This window comes from Heterodontus francisci, chromosome 10 (genome assembly GCF_036365525.1).
Source record: "Heterodontus francisci isolate sHetFra1 chromosome 10, sHetFra1.hap1, whole genome shotgun sequence".
Taxonomy (NCBI): Eukaryota; Metazoa; Chordata; class Chondrichthyes; order Heterodontiformes; family Heterodontidae; genus Heterodontus; species Heterodontus francisci.
In genome coordinates, this window is record NC_090380.1 from 86807672 (window position 1) to 86816545 (window position 8874).

Below are 8874 nucleotides of genomic sequence, written 5' to 3' on the forward strand. Positions count from 1 at the left end.
AAGCTTTTCCATACTTGTTAAAAGTTTCAATAGTCTACCGGCAGTGGTCTGGCTGGTACTGAAATACTTTCTTGGTAACTTAAATGCTTGTGAACAAACCAGTTACTTCCATACATGGGTGGATTAGTAGGCCTTCCTCTTAGAATTGAAGATGACTGGGAGACTAAGCAGAGACCATGCCAAGCAGGACAAGCTGCAAGAGGAGAGAGAAGGAAAAGGGGAGAAGGGAGGCCTTATTGCTCGGGGAGCAATTCCCCAACCTGAACCTCAGCAGTGACCAATGTTTGAACCATTTGCACTTCACTAAGGAGGTCCTCACTGAAATTTGTCAACTGTTGTGGCTACAACTCCAACCTCAGAGCAGGGCAACGACTGCATTGCCAGTGGCTGTGAACGTGACAATGTCTGTGAACTTCTATGCATCTAGCATCTTGCAAGCTAATGCTGGGGATATTATTATAGTAGGTTGCATTGTACTGCAGCATAAGGGAGGTCACGGAAGTTTTCTATGCAAAGAGAGTAATTTTATTCCCTCTTGCTAGACAGAAGCAGGCAGAGTGAGCACATGGGTTTTCAAGGATTGCAGGCTTCCCATGGTGCAGGGTGCCATTGAATATATGTGCATTGCTTTGCGGGTGCCTCATGTGAACTCTGCTATGTACAGGAACCAAAAGGGATTCTACTCCTTCAATGTGCAGCTGGTGTGTGAGCACAGGCTGTGCATTATACAGGCCAATGTTGGCAGCAGTTACAATGCTGCAGCAGTCCTCTGGGCCTGTTGTACTTCAATCATCACAACATACCAAAGAGTAGCTACTGGGTAACAAGAGCTATCCACTGATGACATGCATCATGACTCTGGTTTGCAACCCATGTGCACGAGCACAGAAAGCATATGAGAGCCATTCAGCTACAAGAAATCTGATAGAGCAGACCATTGACTACCTGAAGCAACAATTCTTCTGCCTGGACTGCTTTGGAGAAGTCTTGCAGTACTCGGCTGAATGGGTCTTAAGATTCATAGTGGTATACTACATGCTGCAGAATGTCCCCATCATGAGGGAACAGCCCTTGCCACCACCAATCAGGTGAGAATCACAGAATTGTTACAACATAAAAGAAGGCCATTCAGCCCATCTCCGAGTGACGAATTCATTTAGTGCCATCGCCCCACCTTCTCCCAATAACCCTGTACATTCTTCCTTTTCAGGGAACTTTCTAATTCTCTTTTGAATGCCTCGATTGAACTGCCTCCACCACACTCTCTGGCAGTGCATTCCAGATCATAACCACTTGCTGCTTGAAAAGGTTTTTCCTCATGTTGCCACTGCTTCTTTCACCAATTACCTTAAATCTGTGCCCATTCGCCCTTGATCTTTTCACGAGTGGGAACAGTTTCTCCCTAGCTACTCTGTCCAAACCCCTTGTGATTTTGAATACCTCCATCAAATCTCCTCTCAGCCTTCTCTTCTCCATGGAAAACATTCCCAGGTTCTACAATCTATCTTCATAAATGAAGTCCCTCATCCCTGGAACCATTCTCGTGAATCTTTACTGCACTCGCTCTAATGCCTTCATATATTTCCTTAAATGTGGTGCCCAGAACTGGACGCAATACTCCAACTGAGGCCAAACTAGTGTCTTATACAAGTTCAGCATAATCTCCTTGCTCTTGCACGATATGACCAGTTACAACCAAGGCGGGAGGAGTGCACTGTCTTTTCTAGTTCCACCTCTCCACAGGTCACAACATATATTTTAAATGTTTACGCAGTTACCGATTTTGTCAATCATATAGTCTATTCTTTATCCCAGAATAAAATACACCAACCAGGTTTCTTTAATAAACAACAAAATTATCCGATTATAAAACAAGACTTATCCAGTAATTAAGCAAAACATTAACTCTCGGATTGTAATATGAAAGTTCCCTTTTTAAATATCACACACAAATTCACACACAATGGAAAAAAAAAAGAAATTCTCTCTGCAGAGCTCTTTTACCAACAAAAAGACAAAAAAAACTACTTTGGCCAAATACTTGCTAATTCTTGAAGAAGAAAAAAAAGATATGGAAGTATGTCAGCTGTTCATTTTGGTCTAGCATCTGGGTATATGGAGACAGGGATTTTATCTGGAGCAGTTTGTTCTGGAGATGTCGAGAAATAGTCAGGTAGGCTTTCCAAGATAAATGTGGCATCACATTTCAATTTGGTTTCAGTTATCACACTCTGGATTCACAGAGTCTTTTCAAAGAGGTAGCGAAAGAGATAAGCTAGATGTTTTTCTCTTGGCAGGTTGATCTCCAACTGCTTTGAAACACAGTCCATACCCCAACTGAACAAAAACAATATCTCAGAAGCAAACGCCGAATCGGCAGGTCAGAACCTCCTGACCGCACATAAATCTTGACACGTCACTTCTCTGTAAACATCTCCCCCAAGTCACCAAGGTTTCTCTTGTTTATTTGATGACCAGTAAAAGTTGTTTTCAAACACAACATCTCAAGTATCCTTTCAGTGAAATTTCAACAAAAAACAGAGTCCAACATCTATGAGATCTTCAGCTGTACAAAATGGATCCATTTCCTCAATTTAAATGAGTCCCCAAAGATATTTAACAAAAAAGGAAGCACTTTCATAACAGCCTCTATTAATAAAGCCTAGGACACTGTATATGATACCTTTGTTTAAAGTTATACCATTTATTTTCTATTGTCTCTCCATGCTCTTCCTACCAAAATGAATCGCTTCACATTTCTCCGCATTGAACTTCAAGAGCTACTTGCCTGCCCTTACCACCAGCTCATCTATGTCCTTTTGAAATTCTATACTATCTTCCTCATAGTTCACAATGCTTCCAAGTTTTGTATCATCTGCAAATTTTGAAATTGTGCCTGTGTATTAAGGTCTAACTCATTTATATATAGAAGCAAAAGCAAGGGTCTCAACACTGACTATGGGAAACTCCATTACAAACCTTCCTCCGGTCCAAAACAATCCATTAAGCATGACTTTGTTTCCCGTCACTCAACCAATTTCATATTCATGTTTCTACTGTCCCTTTTATTCCATGAGCTATAAGTTTGCTCCACAAGTCTATTGTGTGAAATTGCATCAAATATCTCTTGGCTGTCCATGTACACCACATCAACAGCATTGCCTCATCAATTGGTTATCCTTTCAAAAAACTCCAGCAAGTTACTTAAACATGGTTTTCCCTAAAGAAATCTATGCTGGCTTTCCTTAATTGACCCGCATTTGTCCATGTGAATATTAATTTTGTCCTAAATTATTGGCCGGAATTTTACATTGGACGGGAGGTCCTGCCCACTGGCCAGAAGGTTGGGGGTGAGCCTGCCTCCTCCTGGCCTGGGAGCCACGCTATGGCCTCGGTCCTAAATTGGCCTCGGACGGAACTTCTGCTCCTCTGAGGCAGGAAGTCCTGCCTCCAAGAGCTGCTAGCCAATCAGTGGGCCAGCAGCTCTCAGTCCCGGCAGCGCCACCGGGAGTGGTGGCCACTGCTAGGAATGCAGCCAGGGAGCAGAGCAAGAGGGACGCCAACCCCAGAAAAAAAGATGTGTCTGGGGCCTCGCCAGCGACAATCAGTCATGCTCTGGCGAGGCAAGGGGGGGGGGGGTCGGTTGGGAGGGAGAGGGGGAATGTCATACAGTGGGGGTGGTTGAGCTATGGTTGGGCCCTCTGTGGCCGCAGGGTGCCAGATCAGGAGGGCCCCCCACCCCCCAGCCCGCAAGAAGGCCGCCTGGTTTTACTAAGTGGCCTCCTGGGTGTCCTGAACTGCCCGCCCACTGCTAGTAATATACCAATGGCGGCAAGAGGAGGCTCTCAAGTGGCAGTTGTCATGGTCCTGTGGTTTTTTTTCGGGAATATGGTGTTTGCCTTTAAGGCTTGCAAAGGATCAGTATTGCTTTAAGAACCAGCAAGCCTCAGGAGTTATAGAAAGGTGCATTTTCATTGCCTTAGAAACAGCCATTTAGAGACTGCGGTTCAAAGGGTGTATTCTCGATACCACGGAAACAGCCACATGCGATACATTGTTATAATTCAGTTTTGAACTGGCTTTTAGTCCAAGACAGTTTGTTCTAACAGAACACACAGATCGAGGACATAGCTGTGGGGTCAGAGCCTGGAAAAAAAGCTCTCAACCATTTAAACTGAAGGAATAGGATTTTAGTCTGTTTAATTATTATCTCTCAAAATTCTAATAAAAAGTCAAGCCAAAACACAGATCTCTGGTAATTTAAATTGAAGAAAGGGAAGTTAGACTGAAAATCTTTTATCCTTCAAAAACTCTAAAGTCAGCTTGATTCCATTGAAAGTATTTGCAAGTCGTTAATTGTTGAAATTGGCTGGAGAAAGAAAGCAACATTCTGTGATGACTTCGAGCAACATTGGACTGTAAATTTGCAAGGACTCTAATTTTTTCTATTTTAAATGTTGTTTATATCTTCATAGTGTTTAAGAATTTAGTTCTTCTAATTAAAGAGTTAGTTTGTTGATTTAAAGGCACCTGGGTTGGTTAGCCCCATTCGAGGGTTAATAGATGGTACGATTTGGCTGGGTCTTTCTTTAATTTGGAAAGTTTTAAATGATATGTTAGGCGATCTGTGGAGCGACGGGATTGAATTATCAGTGCGTCCCTCCCACCACAATCAGAATCGTATATTTTGATTGAGGGCTTTGACAGGAGCGGTCGGTCGTAACACTGAGATCCTTAATTGGCCAGGGGTGGACGAGCCGTTTCTCACCACTGCTGTCACTCACCCCCCCCCCCCCCCCCCCCCCAATTTTACAAGCCCACTCCTGCAGGGGGATGTAAAATTCCGGTCATTGCTTCTAGAAGTTTCCCCACCACCAAAGTTAAACTGACTGGCCTGTAGTTGCTAGGTTTATCTCTATATCCTTTTTTGAATAAGGGTGTAACATTTTACAATTCTCCAGTCCTGTAGCTCCACCTTTGAGTCTAAGGAAGACTGGAAAATTATCACCAGTGTCTCCGCAATTTCCACTCTCATTTCCTTCAGTATCCTTGGATGCCTCGCATCCGGTCTTGAGGCTTTATCAACTTTAAGTATAGACAGCCTATCTAATACCTCCTCCTTATCAACTTTAAATCCTTCAAGTGTCTTAATTTCCTCCTCTATCATCTTGGCCTGGGTAGCATCTTCTTCCTTGGTAAAGACAGTTGCAAAGTATTAATTTAATACCTCAGCTATTTCCCCTGCCTCCATGCATAAATCCCTCTTTTGGTCCCTAATCAGCCCTACTCCATCTCTAACCACCCTTTTACTATTTATATGCCTAAAGAAGACTTTGGAATTCCCTTTTATGTTAGATGCCGGTCTCTTTTCATACTGGACCTTGTATATTCAGCCTGGTTCTCCATTGTATAATCTACTTGCCATCTCTTATCAGCACACTTTTTCTTCATCTTCATCTCTACCTCTTTTATCATCCAGTGAGCTCTGGATTTGTTTGCACTACCTTTCCCCTTTGAGGCAATATACTTGACTGTGCCTGAATTATCTCTTCTTTGAAGGTAGCCCATTGTTCTGCTACCATTTTTCCTGCCAACCATTCATTCCAGTTTACTCAGCCCAGATCCATTCTTAGCTCATTGAAGTTGGCTTGCCCCCAGTTAATTCTTCTTCTTCTAGATTTTTCTTTGTCCTTTCTCATAGCCAACCTAAACCTTATGATCCAATGGTCTGAGGAGCAGGAGCATGAGGAAGAAGGGGAGGAGGTGGAGGAGGCAGAAGTGGAGGAAGAGGAAACAAAGCTGCAACCTAGACAGCACCTTTCTGTCCAAGCTGTACATTAACAACTAATGAACAGTGATATCAGTAACCCCAAACCCAATGCTTCATTCACCAACAGTATCACACTCTTTACCTTCCCTTTGTCACCATCACATCATCCTCTTTTCCACAATACAAATATGAAAACCAAAACAAAATACATATTCCAAACCAAATTTATAAGTTAGATCATGCCATATTGTATACAAGAAATAAACTAATCACTCTTGTGCCTTCACCTGTCCTAGTGCTCCTATGTAGTGCTACACCAGTGGCTGCAGCATGTCTGGTGGAAGGCTGCTGACTTTCAGTGGAGGAGAATGCAGATGGCCTTGGAAGACAACGTCAAGCAAGTATGAGCCTAGAAGGCCCAAGTTCTGACTGCACCATCTCAGTACAGGCACAGCAGTCTTGGCTGGCTGGCTGACGCAACAGCAAAGGCACTGATGAAGTGGCAATGGTGCTGGCACAAATACTTTTATCAGAGACAGACAGCAGTTTTGTTCTTCATGGAGCCACTGCCACTCTCCCAAGGGGTGGAGGATGCCTCAGCAATCCTAATAATCTGTTGGAGAATTGATTGCTGGACAGCTGTGACATCCTGGAATCCCCTTTGAACATTGATATCCAAAGCCATGATGGCAGAAGTCTGAGCTTCCACTGCAGCATTCAGACATTGGGTGGCTGCTGCTTATGCTGCAATGGAAACTGAGACATCAGCCATCAGATGCTGCATCATGATTGGTTCCACAAGTATGCTGATGGAGTTAGCCACCTGTTCCATGCTGGAAAGGATGGGCTCCAAGCTTTGTGAAAAGCCCTGTGCCAATTCCTCCATGCTCCTTGACATTGACTGAAGGCTTTCGGGCAGGCTTCCCAATCCACTGGGCATTTGGGTGTGTCCTCATCAAAGTCCTCATCCGCATCCTCTGCAACAAAACTAGTGTGATTTTGCCCTTCTGGTACCTGCCCTAACCCTGGCTGTAGCCCATTTGTGTCCTCTATCTCGCCATGTGCGGATCCCATCTCTCTTCTGTCCTCTAAATCATGCACAGTATCATTATCTGAGCGATGACTGTGACTATGAAGGCAAGTGATGATGTGTCTTCACCTTCACTGTCTTTCTCCTCTTATACCACCATGTGGATAGGTTCCGGTTCTTGGGTATCTGAAAATAAATAGGGGCAAGGGTTGGGTTGTGGTGAGGGCAGAAGAGAAATTAAGAAGTGCCTGCTTATATCTTCTGCAGCTTGTAAGTCAGAGAATGATTTACTCGTGTCTGAAACTTTGGGAGTGATTTAGTTAGCTCTGAAACTAGGCTCTTAAATCTGTACAAAGCAAACTGCATAAGTACGAGGGGCAAAAATAGATTGAGATACTAGGTTAAAAGATATGGTCTGAAAATGCTGGAAATATTCAGGAGGTCAGGCAGCATCTGTAAATAGAAAAATAGCATTACATTTTCAGGTCTGTGCCCTTTCATCAGAACTGGTCACAGACCTGAAACGTTAACTCTGTTTTTATCTCAGCAAATGCTGCCTGACTTGCTGAGTATTTCCAGCATTTTATGTTTTTGTTTCAGATTTCCAGTATCAGCAGTATTTTGCTTTTATATTTAAAATATATGACAGTTGATAAGTAATGGTAAACATTTAAAGAACTACTTCATAATCCACAATGAGTATACATTCCCTTAAGGAATAAAAATTCCATAGAAAAAGTGGTCCAACCATAGGTGACAAGTGAAGTCAAAGATAGTATTAGTTTAAAGGCAGAGGATTAAAAGAGTAGTAATCCTGAGGATTGAGAATATTTTAGAACACAGCAAAGGAAGATCAGAAAATTAATAGAGAGAAAATGGAATATGAGAGTAAATTAGCAAGAGACATAAAAACAGATTGTGAATGCTTCTGTAGGGAAAAGGATGGATCCCTTGGAGGCAGAGATGGGAGTATTTATAATGGGGAATAAGGAAATAGCAGAGACATTGAACAATTACTGGGTTTTCAATGCACTTTGGGGGCTACTGTGGGTGCAGGTGCGGATTGAAGACTGCATTCCTAGAAGGCGTCTCTGGATCCCAATGCCAATGAAATGTGCTCCAATTTTCAAAGTGAAGTTGGGGTGGGGGGGGTGGGGGGGGTTCTGTTAAGCTCCTTGACAAGCTTATTAATAGGCTGGGGAGGATGAGACTGCAATTTTCAATTGAGAAATTGGCGAACCCTAACAGTCTGGTGCGCTTTCGTAGGGTTCAATGTGGGGAGAAGTTAAACTCTTTTATTATAAGGTTAAAAATATCAGGACCGGGGGGATATTGCTGCAGATCGAGTGCAGTGCCCTATCATTTGGTCATATGGCCACTTTCCTGCATGGTTAGGCTGTTGGCCCTCAAAGGTGTTGCCTGCTGTCATCTGCAAGGCAGCAGCAAGCCCCAACACCTAGGAGGAGACGATGCTGGACACTATAGGAAGGCCAATGCTGAGGCAGAGGCCACTGGTGGGGCTGAAGCCATTGAAGATGACATTATCCTCATGCCTAGTCATCAGCCTGAAACGTTAACTCTGTTTCTCTCTCCATAGATGCTGCCACACCTACTGAGTATTTCCAGCATTTTCTGTTTTTATTTTAGTGCAAATGCACAATCTGTGGATCCACTGAACATATTGGGCCCCTGCTGATGTGTGCAACCTATAATCAGTGCAGAGAGTGCTTGCTGCATGCACCAATCATTATAATTCGCAGGCAGCATGAAGTTAGTGTGCTGGTTGCATACCATTTATCAGGTGTGGGTTAATAGTGCATTGTGGTTCCTATGCCTGTTTTTTGGGACTAACTAATTTATAGCCTTCCAATTCTAACTCTGGTGTAACTTGAGAGTAGAAATGATACAGGTTTCCGACCACCCTCAAACTTTCACCCCTCCAACCAGTAAACTTTTATGCAGAAACAACAAAATTTTAAAAAGCACCCTACAGATTTCTTGCAGCAGCAGAACATATCTGACAGCAAAACAAATGGCCGACAAGTGCTTTCGCGTGTCTGTCTCACCCACAGCA